The sequence below is a fragment of the Silurus aristotelis genome (assembly GCF_946808225.1).
Source record: "Silurus aristotelis genome assembly, chromosome: 21".
In the NCBI taxonomy this organism is placed as follows: domain Eukaryota; kingdom Metazoa; phylum Chordata; class Actinopteri; order Siluriformes; family Siluridae; genus Silurus; species Silurus aristotelis.
This window is the reverse complement of record NC_139594.1, coordinates 12,816,829-12,834,731: the sequence shown is the minus strand read 5'-3', so window position 1 is coordinate 12,834,731 and position 17,903 is coordinate 12,816,829. Positions and strand designations below refer to the sequence as shown.

The 17,903-nt window shown below is 36.6% G+C and overlaps 1 protein-coding gene across 2 annotated transcripts in view; it reads left to right on the top strand.

Annotated features, from left to right (window-relative positions):
* The window catches only part of dlgap3 (discs, large homolog-associated protein 3), a 173,125-nt gene that overhangs the window by 77,486 nt on the left and 77,736 nt on the right, over positions 1–17,903 (top strand). For both annotated transcript variants that reach the window (XM_083523557.1, XM_083523558.1), the window contains one exon: positions 11,608–11,710. The gene's annotated coding sequence lies outside the window, so the exon portion shown is untranslated. The remainder of the gene's footprint in view (positions 1–11,607; positions 11,711–17,903) is intronic.

Sequence of the window (17,903 nt, the reverse complement as noted above, 5' to 3'; positions counted from 1 at the left end):
GCCACAGTGATCTTTGGGTTTTACTTTACCTCTCTCACCAAGGCTCTTCTCCCCCGATAGCTCAGTTTGGCCGGTCGGCCAGCTCTAGGAAGGGTTCTGGTCGTCCCAAACGTCTTCCATTTGAGGATTATGGAGGCCACTGTGCTCTTAGGAACCTTAAGTGCAGCAAAAACATTTTTGGAACCTTGGCCAGATCTGTGCCTTGCCACAATTCTGTCTCTGAGCTCTTCAGGCAGTTCCTTTGACCTTAATGATTCTCATTTGCTCTGACATGCATTGTGATCTGTAAGGTCTTATATAAACAGGTGTGTGGCTTTCCTAATCAAGTCCAATCAGTATAATCAAAAATTTCTGGACTCAAATGAAGGTGTAGAACCATCTCAAGGATGATCAGAAGAAATGGAGAGCACCTGAGTTAAATATATGAGTGTCACAGCAAAGGGTCTGAATACTTAGGACCATGTGATATTTCAGTTTTTCTTTTTTAATAAATCTGCAAAAAGGTCAACAATTCTGTGTTTTTCTGTCAGTATGGGGTGCTATGTGTACATTCATGAGGAAAAGAAATGAACTTAAATGATTTTAGCAAATGGCTGCAATATAACAAAAAGTGAAAAATGTAAGGGGGTCTGAATACTTTCCGTACCCACTGTATATTCTGCATCAAAAAAGAAAGAAAAATGAAGCAGCTTAACTGAATATTTAATTTTGCCCTTTGCGGTGTGTTACCTCACTATTTTGCTTCATCTTCTGGCCTTATGGTTGAGGGGCTGAGGCAAAATGGCTCTGAAGGGGATCCTAAGTGTTCTTGCTTATAGCCTAGTTGATGAGTCTGGATTTGCTAGTTCCTGTGTGAACACACACACACACACACACACACACACACACACACACACACACACACACACACACACACACACTGCTGCTGACACCCAATAAGAAGTTCTGCCACATGCAATAACACCTAAATCCTTTCAGGAGAGCTCAAGAGACTATCAATATCACTGAGACAAGAACAAACCTTTGCAAGAATTATGTATTCAAATAACAGTTTTATTTCAAAATCAGTTTAAAACAAACTATATTTCAGTAAAATGATACAGATATACTGTTTATGTAGACCTTTTAAACACCATGAGACATCGTCCTGGAGCTCAGTAATCTCTGATTATAGTCAGTGAAAACAGCATGCTGAAGATACATTGTGGAGCTCTGTTGCAGTACTGTGCTTTAACATCTTGTTTAAAGCCATTTCAGAGCTTTTAGGGAGCTCTCTTAGCATCTTTTGCCTGAACATGTTAGAAGTAATGGACAAACTGTAGCAAACATGTCCATGTTCAAGTAATAAAGCTTTTTCTTCATTGAGTTGTTTGACAGCAACAACCTACAGGCCATGGCTTTTCAAGTGCCAGATCCAAGTATTTCACGGGACTGAAATGACCACTTGAAAAATACTGCGGTAGGGGCAATCAATATATGAAAAAGAAATGATGGCTGTAGAATAGTGACTTTTTTTTTAAAACATGAACTGTAGCAGATCTGTAGCAGATGTTTCAGCTTATCTAATCACACATTTAAATAAACTGTTTAGTTCTGGCTCATAGGTTCAGAAACTCGTTATAGTTTAAGCAAAAGAAAGCAATGTTTGTTTATTTATTTATAATTCTTTTTGGTTTAAGTGAAACAACATGACAGGAGATGAACTTGCAGAGTTGTAGGAACTTATTTCATGCTCTAAACAGGCATGACTCATCTATCTAGAGTACAGGTGTACATTGTGACCAGAAAGGCACAGGAGTAGGAGGATTTACTTTAATACAAATGGTCAGATATGACAACTGAAGAATGACCGTGCTCATTAACCCGTGCAGTTTTTCTGTGTTTATAAATTTTTCTTCAGTAACTTCTTTATTTACGTTTTAATCTTTGTATTTGCTTATTAATAAAAAATGTTTATGTAAAATAATAGCAAGTACAATCAAGAATAACACATAAGTGTGTGTATGTGTGTGTGTGTGTGTGTGTGTGTGTGTGTGTGTGTGCACAGACACACACAGAAATTACAATTTAAATAATTTATTAGCATTTTTTATGTTAGTTAAATATTTTATTAAAAAAAATATTTATGAGCTCACGGTGCTCAGCGAAGTGGTGGTAATGTAATTTTCATTGCGAAACAAAAAAAATAACCATTTTAAATGGTCTTAATTGCAGTCATAATTAATAATTTATGGTTCAGCATTAAAAGCTGTCTCAGTTAAGCCAAGTTTGCGGCTTATTCACACCTTTGTAAGTTAGGAGTAAGAGTGGTCCGTAATTGAATCACCCTGTAAACTCTACTATATGTAGTTATATTTTAGAGATGACATGAATTATGCCTTCTTGTATTTCTATCACCAGTCAGCCTTAAAGTGATATAGCTGACTGCTTAGAGTAAATACCTTCCAAAATTTATTATTTCCTACCAAAGCCAAGATTAGCCACACTGTAATTAGCCACACAAATATATGCAAATATACAAATCAGAGTGGAGCAGGCTGGGCAGTGTTCAGCAGAGCATGACAGATTTTCAGGTAGAGCGCTAGAAGGGGACAGCTGTAGGAGGTTGAATAAGCACGCTGGCAGGCTTTACATAAATAAACCTCTCTAATGTGACAAGTGGAAGTCAAAGACTGTACAGTGCATACAAGCTTTATTCGAACCATTTGATGCATCATGGTTTAAGCCGGCAGAATTGTTTTTAAATACAAAACGAAAGTACATGAACATGAAAATGAAAGCAAGGCTCTTGAAAACCAGCAATAAATATAAGTAGTAAAAAGCATATGAGCACTCACAGCACTGAACCAGGAACAATATTAATTCATGCATGTTCATGTAGCTAAAAAGAGAAAAGGAAAGGAAATAATAAGAACTGGAAATGGGTGGCGCTTTTGACTAATCAGGAGTGAGGGAATCAGTGTTCGGTTTTCCTCCACATACATCACATCACCCTTTAATTGCTCGCCAATAGTAAAAAAGCACTGCTGTAGCTGATGGTGGATGCCAGGGCCAGGTTTTTATGTTTTTGAACAAAACATAAACATAAAAGCAATGCTACATCTGCTTTCTTATGTCTATTCAAGAAACCTCTTCCATCTTCTTTTTTCTGGCTTTAGAGCTTTGCTGTGATGTGTGTTGTGGAATCTGTAAAAGAAATTGTGACGAAATTGCCCTTTATTCAAGGCCTTGGGGGGATTGTGTGAAGCAACAGCTTGGTTTAACGTATTGTATTTTAATAGTACATGAATTCAGTCCATGACCCTTTTAATTTACAAGACGGATGCTTCCTGTTGATAGCTCCTTTTTGTCACATACTATTCTTGACTTCACATGTGAAAAATTAGACGGGTTGAGAGAGTTCACTAAAGATGAGATGTAATTTTACACTCCTTCAACTCATTAACCCCTTGCAGCATTGCAAGCTCTTCACAGCTCAGGGCTTTTATGCAAGAGTTCCAATATACTTTTGACATGAGCTGCTAGTGCATATATTTCTAGTTTGTTAAATAACCACAGAAAAAAAGGAATCAGAAATTAAGTTGGTAATTTTCAAACTGCATACTTGTATGTACTTGTGGCCATCCCAGGGCCCTTAACAAATTTCAGGGATTTGATTTCTGTCAGTGGGATCTGGGAAAGTAGCTTAATTTGTGAGCAAATTCAATGTGCTGCATTCTGCAATTCAGTCTCTATTTAAAGATTGATGTCACATGAAACACAGACATTTGTAGTCAAGCAGACTGAGCCAGTGCAGGGGTGCACTCAGAGGTAGAAAGAGAAATGAATAAATCGTTGCTTTGTCATGTCTTCATTTGCTTGCCTTAGAACTCAAAAGCAGCAGGAAAATATTTTAAAAGGAGACTGAATTATGGTTTTGATTAATTTGGCTTTCTGTTTTACTGCCCCCCCAACCCCCACCCCCAATTTTGCGCTTCTTTGTACTTCTTTGTACTTCGTACAATTACTTTGAACATAACAATCTACAGATATTAAATATAGTGAAATTATAGTATGACAAAGTGGTTCATGAGTCGCTTGCTTTAGTAAGCAGCTGGGCAGCCAAAAATCATAACAAAGTAATGCAGGCCAGAAAACTGGGAAAGAAAACGAGAGTTAACCTGATAAAGAATGTACATACATAACAGGCTATGAACTTGTCTGCAGAGGCATGCGATGCAGATGCGAATGTAGTAATTCCCTGTGGCTATGTATACTGTCTACGCTGCAAGTTTAAAAGTGGCTGAATGCTGTACATTACCACATAATCTCAATAACACAAATACCTGCAGAATGCAGAGAAACATGCATGAAATTGATGATTTACTTTAGCCCTGGCATTTCTGTAGTTTTTAAGTTAATACTGCATGCAAGTAGAATTATGCAGCATGATATACAAGTCATGTAACTACCTGACATAGCTTCTTCAGTTTAAGGTTCCTTTTTAGTGTGTAAGAAAATGCTTTAAGAAAAAGCCTAAAGCAGTCATAACTTGCTTTAACCATTATTTAATATAAAATAAAATATATACACTAAGAAAAAAAAAATTTATAATTTTTAAAAATGAACACAACCAAAAAAAATGTAAAATCACTAAACATAAAAAAATAAAATACAAATAACAACAACAATGTTGCAATAGTTAATAATCCAACACAGAGATTTCAAATTTGATTTATCCTCAACTACAGGAATAGAAAAAGATAAATTACATGTATGTAAAATACCTAATAGAATATTATGTACTGTGTTCTTGTATTTAAATTTTACATACACCTTTTTGCATATTCTTATAATAGGAGATGCCAATTGAATTTCACTGTACTCCTATCATGACAATAAATGTAATCAGTTCTATACTATTCTATGCAGTTCTTCTCAGATCGATTCTACTAACTTCTGTCCTGTTCAAGTCTATTCTACTTTGTATGGTTGTCATCACTACACATATATGAAATTTTTTATTGGTTGTGATGCACTTATTTTTAAGTATTAATACATATAGTTAAGTTCCACAAACATAAAATACACATGCTTCTTACGACCATGCTATTAGTTCAATCAGTTTTTATATGTGTAGCATACAATACTTATTAAGATCTTATTAAAATTTCACTAAAGTTTTAAAAAAGTGAACTAGAAATTGGTAGGTTTGTGTACATCACAGAAGAAAAAAAAACACTGTATAATCTGAGTGGTTTCTTTAGATAGGAATAGGATTTCTTTAGGTTTTGGTTTCCTGTGCATAAGGAATATAATCATAATGATATAATTTATCAAATAAATTATTGTTTTTTTTAATTGTTTCAATTGTTCATGCTAAGGAAGAGCACTACAGATGCAATATTTGCTTTGAGAATGTTGATGAAAAAGTATAGAGAAGGTCAGAAGGAGCTGCATTGTGTGTTTGTGGATTTGATGAAATCATATGACAGGGTACAGAGAGAGGAGTTGTGGTATTGTATGAGGAAGTCTGGTGTGTCAGAGAAATATGTCAGGGTGGTACAGGACATGTATGAGGACAGTGTGACAGCAGTGAAGTGTGCAGTAGGAATGACAGACTGGTTTAAGGTGGAGGTTGAACTGCATCAAGGATCGGCTCTAAACCCTTTCCTGTTTGCAGTGATGATGGACAGGTTGACGGACGAGGTCAGACAGGAGTCTCTGTGGAGTATGATGTTAAGAAGAGCCTGGAAAGGTGAAGGTACGTGCAGGAGAGAAGGGGAACGAAAGTTAGTAGGAGTAAGACAGAATACATGTGTATGAATGAGAGGAAGGGCAGTGGAGTGTTGTGGTTGCAGGGAGAAGAGGTGGTGAAGGTATAGGAGTTTAAGTACCTGGGGTCAACAGTGCAAAGTAATGGAGAGTGTGTTAGGGAAGTGAAGAATAGAGTGCAGGCAGGGTGGAGTGGATGGAGAAGGGTGGCAGGAGTGATTTGTGATAGAAGGGTATCTGCAAGAGTGAAAGGGAAAGTTTATAGGACTGTGGTGAGACCTGCGATGTTAAATAGTTTAGAGACAGTGGCATTGAGTAAAAGACAGGAGGTGGAGCTGGAGGTAGCATAGCTGAAGATGTTGAGATTTTCATTGGGAGTGACAAGGATGGACAGGATTAGAAACTAGTTTATAAGAGGTACCGCACATGTTGGACGTTTTAGAGACAAGGTGAGGGAGGTGTGACTGAGATGTTTGAACATGTGCAAATGTATATCAGTAGAAGAATGCTGAGGATGGACCCGCCAGGAGGGAGGAAAGGAGGAAGGCCAAAGAGGAGGTTTATGGATGTAGTGAGGGAAGACATGCAGGTAGTTGGTTTGAAAGAGGCAGATGTAGAAAACAGGGGGTATGGAGATGGATGATCTGCTTTTGCGACCCATAATAGGAGCAGCTGAAAGAAGAAGAAGAAGAAGAAGAAGAAGAAGAGGAAGAAGAAGAAGAGGAAGAGGACTTTTTGTGCACTGCTAGTCGTCATAAGAAATACACAAAATGCGATAACGTGAAGCCAAGTGCTGTAGATTCACACAGCCAAAAAGAAAGTGGCCGTGACTAATATATTTTAGCCCATTTTAGTGATGCATTTGGTGCATGTCTTCAGCAGGCACAGTGCAGATCTAGTTCATGACTAAAATGAACAGGAAAAGTGGACAATTGAGCCCAGTCCTATTTTTCCACAATTTTCATTGGTACAATAGGAGAACCTTAAAGTATATAGATAAAGCACACATGGTCTAATTACAAAAATAACAATTACATGAAAGAGCAAATGACAAAAGTGTTTTTTTTTTGTGTGTGTGTGTGTGTGTGTGTGTGTGTGTGTGTGTGTGTGTGTGTGTGTGTGTGTGTGTTTGTGTGTGTGTATTTATTTACCCTGCTATTATTTCCATATTTTTAATTTATAGACTTTAGCAAACACTGTTATCGAGACCGACTTAAAGATTTTAATTAAGTTTTAAAATCCAGTAATGTTTTGCCACTTTAGATATTGGCTGATACATTAGTTTGCTGTAATCTGTCTGATCTTGCTCATTGTCTGCATCTTGTTTAGAAAAGAAGACTCTTTGGTATTCATGCGGCTTTGTCTAGCTCACTGCTCTGAGATTGGGTCAAATCGATCGCATTAAAGCTAAATGCTTTTTATCTGCATCTGAAACGGTAGCACTTATTCAGAGGTGACACATATAGGTGCGATTTGTGTAACATCATAACCTGCAAAAAAGAAGGCCTCTTTGTCTTTTGGACATCATGACCCTGCTGTTTAAAACAATGTCATAAACTGAATGGCAGATAGAGCACAGAGTTCCTGCATTTTAGAAATTATCTGGCTTCTCCAGGTCTTTCATCAATTAAATGTATGTTTTATTCATACACACACATGCAAGGTCAATTAGACAGCGTTTGTGTGTGGGTGTGTATGTGTGTGTGTGGGTTGTGGGTGGGTGTTGACTATAAGGGAATTAGTTGTGTTAATGATATACATCCCAGAATACATGTAAAGTGCACTGGCTTGGTGTGTGGGTTAAAGCTTCTTTTAGATGTTTAGCAGGGCTTGTGGAAAATCCCTGTAGCATTGCTGGCCCCTAATTAGTATCTCTGCAGTTCCTGATTAGAGCTTCTTCAACCTGTAAAATGGAAAGGGGAGACAGGGCTGTAGAAAAAGCAGGATTATCGATCAAATTAGCATAAGGAGCCGCAGTGGTTCCACGGCCGGCTACACACTGCTTCTGCCATCCAACCTAAAATGAGCAAGCCTTTGTGTGTGTGTGTGTGTGTGTGTGTGTGTGTATGTGTGGTGTGTGTGTGTGTGTGTGTGTGTGTGTGTGTGTGTGTGTGTGTGTGTGTGTGTGTGTGTGTGTGTGTGTGTGTGTTTGTGTGTGTGTGTGTGTGTGTCAGCTAGTGCAAATTTTCTTATATTCGACAGTGGGTAGTGTTGAAAAATGTAAATAGTGTTGAAACAATATTCAGCATTAGTCATTTGATCTTCTGAAAATAAAAACGATTTAAAATACTAATAATCTAATTCAAAATTACTAATTATCAAAATAGCTATTCGAATGAAGCTGATTTTAGATTGTGATTACAGCTGTCTTTTATAATCATGACTTGTCAGTATTCTGTAACAGACAGCGCAATTTCTATGTCAGATTTCCCACAAAAATTCATATGTTCTGCTTATGTTATCAGTCACATCAGAGCAATCCAGGCTTTTGAACAGAATTGGGAGTGCATGAACAGAAGCATTCTTCAAACCGAGCTTGAAATAAAATAATTTTCTTTTTTATTGTTTCGTTTTTTTGAAGTTGTCAAATGAATTTTTACATAATCCTATGCTGTGCTCCTATTGGTAGCTTTTAGACCAGCATGATTGCAGCGTTCTGACATCAAGGTTCTAATTATATAAAATGTGCACCCTCAGAGTTGGTCATAATGCCACTAAATCTGTTGCAGTTTAGCATGCCAAAATATATGATCTAAAACTGTATATGCATTTGTGACCAACTCATTATTTTACAATTTGCCTTTGTGTATTCAACAGCTCCATTTTGACTAACAGTGTACAGCTCACTTAAGAGTAAGAAAGTGACTTGTGAAAACACAAAATAGTGTTATTCATTATATAACACAAGATTTATGTAAACGTGAACATTTCAGCAAAGGCAATAAAAAGAATGGCAGATTAAGAGATTTATTGAACCATATATAAACTAGGCCTTTTTTCTGCAGTGAGAGAACGAGCCATTGGGGACCAATCCATTCGATTAATCCTTAGAAGAAAGTGAATCCATTATGTATGTTTTTTTTTTTCCTTAGCAGCAGAAGTGGAAAGTAAAAAAAAAGAAAACTCGCTTTTCTTTTACCTTGTACTTTGAACTTTTATTTACCACATTTGCGAAAAGGAGAATGCATTCTACTCATTGCAGTTTGATGCTTTGCATTACATATTTCTCCATAATCAAAACTCCTAAAGTATTTTTTTTTCTTATTGTTAAACAGTGTGAAGTAGTTTATCTGAAATTTCTAACCAATCAAACTTTTACATAAGACAGATCACTGTTTGTTGGTATGTACATGTTTTTTGTTTGTTTTATTATTACACCAGTCTGCATTGTGTATGCATCTAGTATTATAATTAATCTAGTTTGAATGAGCAGAGTTGTCATGTTATATAAAGTTTAAGCGATTATAAATAAAATTCAAGCTTCAAATAAATGTTAATGTGAGCATTAGTTGATGATTTCCTACATTTCTTTAGTTTCCTGGTAAACAAATTGAGGGCCAGTGATTTCCTTTTTGTTTGTGAATTGTTTATCTTTAGTAATTATATACTTAAATGTACAGAGTTGTATGTTGTACAAGTTTATTCTTGTCTGCTTTAACTTGGTGGAGAATTTATAGTAGGGGAAAAGTATATTATTTTTGCAGCTGTAATAGGGAACGAACTGATACATCTTGCATTAGGGGAATCGGGTAAACTGTTCCAGTTTAAAGCAAAAAATGCTATATTTGTTGATATATTGACTCCTTGGCTTGTATTTGTTTACACTCAAACAGTATACAAATACAATTATGAATAGGCACTTTTTTGTTTGTTCATTTCATTTGCAGAAAAGTTCCATGACATCTGTTTAAGACTAAAGGTCTCATGACCTTATGAACATAAGCTGTAAATAATAAGTTAGCAGGAAATACAAAGACCATATTTTTTAAAATGCATTTGAAATGTTCATTTATTCATCATGAGTTACTGCCTAGTGAGAGTCATATTAGTTTATTATTGGGCTCCAATTTTTATCTGGGAAACTAGAAAGAACTAAACAGGCAGAAGCACACCAAAGAATTTATTACTGTGCCAAACTGAAACTTGTCTATCAGATTTCACAGACCATACAGACAAAGCTAGCCTTTCTATGTGTCTTTACCCTAGTGTTTTTCAATGGTTCATTTTGGTTTAGGCCAGAACCCTGTAGACAGAGGTTTATATACAGATCCAAAGGCAATGCATTACACCCATTACAAATATGCACACCATACCAGATGAAAGAATATGTAAGTGCAAGTGATATCTTCACTAAGTATGTATTATACATAGATACAATGCAGATAATTGTGGGGGGGTTTTTTTTTGGTTTTTTTTGCTGGTTTTGTTGCTCATTATACAGTATTACTATTCACCTTCAATTGCAGTGAAAGAAGAGGGTCTGACATTTAATTTCCAAGCCCTGGCAGGTTTGGACAGCACAGAGCAATAATCCTCAGCTGCACTCCATGAGACGTAAAGTGAATAGGAAGCAGGAAAGGAAGCAAGAATATGGTGTTATCTCAGAGAACTAGTCAAGGTCATTGTATTTAAATTGGAGCTAGACTGGAGTCCAGCAATGAGAGGTCTACAAGGATAAGGGCACGAGAAATCTGCACTTTGTTTTCTAACTTTTGTTGTTGAGTGTAAGTGGTTGTCTGTGAATGTTCCCGGTGTCAAAAGTAATCAGTATCATAACCAGATAATTATGAGACTAGGAAATTAATTCAGTATTAATGATGCAACGACCCGGCACAGTCTCAATTCTTAGGAGACATTCACACACAGTGATCCATTTGGGTTCATTCTACACATACATATGCACACAAAGACTCTGACACATTGGCGCAAGCTTAATACTCAGACGCACACCCACACAGGCACCCCAAGAATTCGTAATTGCTTTCTTGCAGTTTGAATTTATAATTAGTTTTGAAATGAACTTAGTGGTGACTTGATAAGCATCCTTCTACCATGACCCATATTCTCTTTCTTCTGTTGCCTTTCTGCCCAGTGGGAAGAATAGCATAGTTGTGTTCTAATTATTCTACCTCCAGCTCATGTACAAATTTATTCGGAACCATTACCTAATATTTCACTGTAGGGAAATGAGCATCATTGCTAAAACCATACTTTAGCTTGAGCAACCCTATATTGTTGCTGTTTTATTGCTATGTTATGTAATATGTGACATGTTTTCTTTATTTGTTCACTTTAGTAAGTGTGTGTGTGTGTGTTTCCCATTTTCAGCCCATTAGGTAAGAGGTACTATGGCTCAAGCGGACAGTATTGCAAATGTGACCAATTTTGGGACAGGACTGCTTTAGTGGTGCAATATAAAAAAAATGGGTTTCATCAAAATTGCAGTGTGTTTTCTTATTTAAGGATCCCAATAAACATTTAATACATCGTTCTAACTTCAAGGCCCTAGCCACATTTTGTCCAAATTTAATGGTATATAAAAGATATGTCTTTTGAAGTAGAGCGATTTCTTTATAGCTTAATATTGCTCCTGTTGCTAAATATTTAATTAATGCCCATTAGATTCATTGGTTTCAATAAAACTCGGGATGTAATCATATGATAAAGTGTAAAATTGTCTAAATTGTAAAATAATACGTCTTTTATATTTAAATTATATATCGGATTTTCTGTTTTCTTGCAAACAATATGAAGTGCATCATCGATGTAATAGACAATGGTTTAACCTGGATATGTTAGTATACTGTGTATACTGTAACGAGATATTTCTCTGTCTCTCTCTCTTTGTTTCAGATTCCTGTGAGTGAATGCCAACTGCAGAAGCATTGGTTGGTCTCCAGAGAAGCGTTTTCCCCCTACTGCTGATAATGGAACTCAATTTACAGATGAGGAAGCAGTGAGTACTTTCTCCTGTTCCTTTTCGACAGTGCTCCGATCTAAACTGCTAATGTTTTCCTGGTTTGCTGTGTGTCTATGGAAAATTATAATCTTCTTTTTAGCTACCTGGAAACGATTAGATGCTTGTCCATTTAAGATATAAGTTTAAAGGCTGTGCTTGAATCTAAATAGCTTAACACTCTGTTGAGAAAAGTGCTTCTGGAAGCACGCTGGCTTAAGAAAGGTGTGCAGCTAAAGAGTTTTTGTACTTGTAATGAGGGCTGTAATGAAGGCAAAGAAATTCAAGAAAGTGTTTAAAGCTTCAGTGTAGGATCAAGTGTACATTTTATTGACTGTTGTTCAGGCCACATACGCACACACACATATATTGTAACAAAGACATACATTACATTATGATACTACAGGGCTTTTCCCACTGCACTTATCATCGTTCTAAACACCGCTTTTAACCCTGGATAGGGGAATGCTTCACACCAGGAATTTTAAAGCAGATTTAGGACACCTTTTTTATTGTAACTTCCCAAACATCAATAGTGTGAATTGTTTCGGTGTGACCATCAAATGTGCAGTACATTTTTTTAAGGTTTATGAGTGTACAACTGTGAAATGTCAGAATATAAATCCCCAGGATTAATTAACCCCAAGTATGAGCAGTGTGATACATGGAACTAGATGCGAGGATTCAATTTCCCAAAGGTTAGGAATGACCCAGGGTTAACTGTTTCAACTGTGAAAAGTCCTTATAAAAACCCAGGCGATAATATCAACACAGATCAACTTTGGAACATTAATTTATATTCACTTACAAAACAGTGCTAATAAGGTTTTAATCAGGACGAAAAACACTTTTTGAATGTTGTCATTGATACTCCTAAAAATAATTTGATTGCATTTTTATCTTAAAACCCAACCCATGTCTTTGCCACCTCTCATCTTTATTTTTCTTCTAAGCAGGGAGTCTGTAGAATGATGTCAAATTTTTCAATACAACTATCTATAGAAATTATAGCAAAATTGTCAGTAGCACATTGCTTATTTCTACGTAATGTTAGCGTACTTCGCCTGAATTGCACCATAATTGCATAACAACATAGCAGATTTTTTCACAATTGACCACAGCATGACATCACTAGCCCGATTGTTATGCCCTTGAAGCTTTTTTTTTTTCACACATATTTTATGTAATACAGTCGAAAATACCAGGATAATATTATATTGCCCAGCACCATTGCAGAAGGCATGACAGCTGGAATCTAAGCTGTGAATTAAAGTGCACTTTGTTTATACCCGGGTGGACCGACAGTGTAATTTAATTTGAGGTGATGCTAGACAGCTGCTGTGAAAAAGTGCAGTGATTGAGCTCATTAGTAAATTAAGGATAGGTAAGTGGGTGTCAGGCTGCACCAACACCTTAACCCCCTTAAAAATCTAATAGAAATATATGTTCCTTTCAAAGCTCCATAACTGAAAAAGGTGTTATTTTGCTGAATTAAGAAATAGCTTTCATTAGACATGGAGATGCTTGACCTACTTTGTAAACTCCACTTCTCACTTGTCAGCACTCTCTTGTCTCTCTCTCTCTCTCTCTCTCTCTCTCTCTCTCTCTCTCTCTCTCTCTCTCTCTATTTTTCTGTTGCACACAGACACTGTCACTAATTTGTTAGATTACAATCAAACTTTTCACTTCCTTGAAGAGCTCTTCATCAGTTGCAGCACAGCTGGATACCCCATGTAACTGTAGCATGTTTGTCTGGATGCCACTCTTCTTCAACAGTGTACAAAGACACTGAAAGTTCTAAGTAGTTATAATGTAATTAAAGATGAATTTGTCAATGAATCCCCATCTACAAGGCTGTAATGTTATCTGTGCATGAATCAGTTAATTAATTATTTAACTCTGTTGATCCATCCATCTATCCATCCATCCATCCATCCATCCATCCGTCCATCCATCCATCCATCCATCCATCCATCCATCCATCCATCTCTGTACTTCCGATCAAAATGACTTTAAAGCCTAGTATTGCCAAGCTGCTATTGTTGAGTCAATCCATCTGTCCAGTCAGCTACAAGGGTCTACAATTGTTTCCAGCATTGCTACTATAATTAGCTGGTAATGGCAAGTTTATCTCATTAGTGGTCATGCTGAGAAACGATAGCCTCATTTCGTTGACTAACTCACTCTACTGTGAGTACTTAGACCTTATTATGTGATGTTATATGATGCCTGAGTCACTGCATTACTGTTATCCTAGGTGTCTTTTCTTACTTTTCTGTTTGCACTTAGTACTTTGGCAGACACTCTTAAAAAAAATTACAAAACAAATTTAAAATAAAAAGTACAACCAGCTGAGGTCACTGGTTAAAAATGTTCTAAAGGATGATAACCTAAAAGAATAGTGTATGTGAACAGTATTTTATGTGCTGCATAATCCAGGGTTCTGGACAGAGCTGCTTGGGAAGGGAGCTTGTGAAGTGACCTGAATTGAGTGGTAAAGAGAATAATTATGAGTTAGATGAGCAGCAGCATTCTCAACACTCTGTGGAAAAGTCAAGGCATGTGAATGGAAGCGAGCAAGAGAGTCACAGTAGTGAAGTGTGAAAATGATTAGAGCTTTATCAAGTTATTCTTGTGTGTGAGGATGTGTGTATATTTAGACCTTCTTCTGATCATGTGTATGCAGAAATGCCTAGTGCTGATAAATTGTAATTATGGGTGAACTGATAAGCTCTTATCACACTTATTGTCAATCATTTCAGCATAATTCATAGTAATTGCTCACTACGGTGCTCACAGCATGGTGCAGGCAGGTGACAGATGAAATGTAAAGTAAAATCCTATTAGAGGCACATTCTAAAGATTGATTGTAATGATGCAGACAATTGCTGAAGTTGGCTTGCTTGAACATTTGGCACAGGAGCATTGGAAATGTGTTTTTAAGGATAACAACCTCTTTGCTGAGAGTGATGAGTGGCTTATCAATTTGTTTGCCCAGTGAAATCTTTTCTGATCTCTGGCAGAAAGTTTAAGAGAGGCAAAACAAAATGCAGTATATCATCCCTGTTAATACTCAAGTGATTTCTACTCTCAGGTTGTAGCCACAGGCATGTTTTATCAAGATATTGGCGACATTTCACACCTAACTATAGGCTGAATAATGGCGTCTTACATGTTTTCATAAAACCAGTGGTGCAATACATTACAAATTCAAATAAGGCAATGCAAAAAAACAACAATGAAATGGGATTTCACATCATTGCCAGTTTGCAGAATGTAACTGAGGCAATAGATTGCTCACATATAAAATCCATTCTTTAAAGGGATGTTTTAAAGGGAACCAGTTTGAGAACACTGGGGCAATACAGCTGTGCATATTCATGTGTGATATATGGCAGTTTATTTAATGTTGTATGTACTGCTGGGTCTTACAGCTAGAAAAAGAAATAATCTAACGAAACAAGACTCCTTCTTTTGTAAAAAAATGCGGAGAACATTTTACTGCACATATATCATCTGCAGATACAGTAGTGCAGGGAATGTTTTTTTAGGATTATGATGTGATAGCTCATAATGTAACTGTAAAGCATATAATTTGTAGTGCCCCAAGTTAGTGTTCTCTTTTATAATTCAGCAGGCTTGTTTGTGTATGTGCGCTTGTGTGCATGCATGCATGTTTTTTGTTTGTTCGTGAGAGAAAAATAACCCTAATTAACTGAAATTTGGAAGCAAACTGCTGCCACATGTGTACATACTTTATGAAAATCTGTTGGCTAAATTGTATTAGTTTTGTATAATTTCTTGCCTGCTCATTTCGAAAGCTAAGAGAGACTTTGTATAAGACTATGTTATAACGGATAATGTGCACAGGATCATTAATTAGGACTTGAAAAAAACATTTTGTCTTTGTCAGGGAATTTAATCAAAATTAATCAATACATTTATAAAACAAATTGTATGCACTGTAACTAAATGCACATACATTTACATATGGATTCCATTTAAATCAGTGCGGATGTTCTGACTTTGAGATATAGGGGCTGTGGGGAGTGATGTAAATCACAGAGCATGTTAACCAGAAGAAAAAAATTATCCTTCTGCCTAGCAACAATTTTTTTTATTCTGGCAGAAATTATAATGCAATGGTGATTTGATTTTACCAGCTAGGAAGAATCACCTGGATTTGTTCTTGTGCATGCACACGTATACATTTCTTGCATACCATACACACTATTGTCCACTAGCATCTTTTTTTTGGACCTTGTGTACACCTTGTAGCTACAGGATCTGTGTAACAACTTGTATCTACGCTTGGTATCTAGTTCTCTGTTTGAAGCTAGTATCAGACTCTTATTATTTTGCATCATGTCTTTATGTCCTTGGTGAACTTATTAAATAGATTTTGGATTCATTCAGAAACCAGAGAGTACTAGACTGAATTGGTTCACTATTTCAAAGTGTCTTTCCTCAGTGCTTTTGTGACTTCACCAAGTGACCCGTTGATCTGTTAATATTTACCTCTAGCATGATCGAATGCCCCTCAACCTGTGTGTGTACAACCTAGCATTAGCCATGACTCAGTAACAATCACTGATCCTGATGTTTGTTCCTTTAGCTCCATTTTAGCCAAGAACCTGATGCTAAACTGTGATGCATCAGCAGCATCTGTAAATTCATCTGAATTGCCCTTTACCAGCATCCTAACATGCCATGAGGGACAACTTAAAAATAGCAGCAGCCCAACTTGGATTGTGTGTTGACAGTGCATGACACACTGAATGTGTTCTTCCACATGATGCTGGTCAGGTTTTCACTGTGCTTGGTACTGACACATCTATAACATCACAGGTGGTTTTACTGGACAAAGCACCAGTGAAAAGTGTTCAGTGAAAAGAATTGCCTGCACTTAAGGCAGGGTCATAAGACTTCACCAAAATTTCATCAGTGTGACTGCAATTGGGGCTTGGGCATCATATGTCTCAACGTCCCACTTCATCCTATTATCCATTTTGCTGCTTGCCTTGGAAAAATAACTCCAATATGCAGCTATCAACCTCTCTGTGATGGAGCTTGGTAAAGCGCCACTCTTGGCAGTACAATATCTAGGCTCTGATACAAAAAGGCTCTCCACTAGAATAGTTTATGGATGGTGCCAAGAATGGTTGACATAATCCTGCTGCTGGACACATGCAAGTCAACCTTACAAAACCTACCCAATGTGCCAGAGTGGCTTTTTGGACTTGATGTCAAAGAGAGCCCTGCAGACAAAGACAAAAGTTTTAGAAACTTGAGAACAACACATCCAAACCAATCGGTCACATGGCACTCTAATTTGCCACAGTTTGTTTTGTCAAAATCCTTTAAGACCTTTTCATACGAGGAGTTTATACAGAATACATGCAGGTTTCTTTCCAGTGGTCACTTCAAACTAAATGTACAGAAGATCTACATACCCTAGTCATAAGCTTGCCTTTTTTAAGTGTTTTTTTTTTTTCTTTCGGTCCAATGTTTCTAACCCAATCAAAAAAAATGGCAGAATTCCATGAAGGGAAGCATGTTAAGGGTTAGATGTTATGGCCAGTACTTGTACCAAGATTTGTACCAAGAATGTGAAGATTTGATTTACCTGCCAGATCAAATGTGAAAACTTCGGTATGATATATATATATATCATACCGAAGTTTTCACATTTGATCTGGCAGGTAGATCAAATTATCACATTCTTGGTATATATATATGTATATATATATAAAATACATAAAATAAACTTTAAATTCATCTATATAAATTTATTTTATTTCTTCTACTGGGAACTTGTAATGGCATGAACCCTGGATTCATTGTTGTAAAAAATACCCTGAAAGGTAAATAATTGTTGACATTCTTCCAATCATTGACTCATTTACTTTTCTAAATAATGTTTCTATTTCAGTTTTCTTGCTGCAACTACCTCTCTTTCTCTTGCTTATCATTTCTTTTTTAGAAGAATTGTACAGTAGCTGAATACATGGAATATTGAGGTGATTACCTTGGTAACAAAGAAAAAAAGTGACTTGCTATAGAAAAATGCCAGAATCGGGCAGGTGATGACTGTGAGCACAAGTGGCCTTAGGCAAGAGCTGAAAATGTTCAGTGTATCAAGTGCTGGGTATAGACTGCTTGTGAGTATGGTTTTGAAATAGAATAGAGTTGT